This window comes from Etheostoma spectabile, chromosome 20, assembly GCF_008692095.1.
Source record: "Etheostoma spectabile isolate EspeVRDwgs_2016 chromosome 20, UIUC_Espe_1.0, whole genome shotgun sequence".
Taxonomy (NCBI): Eukaryota; Metazoa; Chordata; class Actinopteri; order Perciformes; family Percidae; genus Etheostoma; species Etheostoma spectabile.
Window position 1 is genome coordinate 22,553,801 of NC_045752.1, and position 213 is coordinate 22,554,013.

General features: G+C 35.2%; 2 long non-coding RNA genes across 2 annotated transcripts in view; one reads left to right on the top strand and one right to left on the bottom strand.

Moving 5' to 3' along the window:
* LOC116669642 (uncharacterized) overlaps positions 1 to 213 on the top strand; it is a 16,669-nt gene that overhangs the window by 13,383 nt on the left and 3,073 nt on the right. The gene's annotated exons all lie outside the window — the stretch shown is intronic.
* Positions 1 to 213, bottom strand: part of LOC116669641 (uncharacterized) — a 12,402-nt gene that overhangs the window by 2,511 nt on the left and 9,678 nt on the right. The gene's annotated exons all lie outside the window — the stretch shown is intronic.

Below are 213 nucleotides of genomic sequence, written 5' to 3' on the forward strand. Positions count from 1 at the left end.
GGAGTTTCTGTCATAATAATCATATATGTTATGTTTTAGGTCTATTGTCAGACATCCATTTAAAATGTAGCCATTGCCATATGAAGACCATGTTCTCCATGTCCACTGAAGTTCCTCAGCGTGCTCTCTAGAAACATTTGTGTGCTCCAGGTAGCTTTGCATAAAAAAATTCATTCGCAAGGCTACTTTTACTTTTATACTTTAAGTACATTT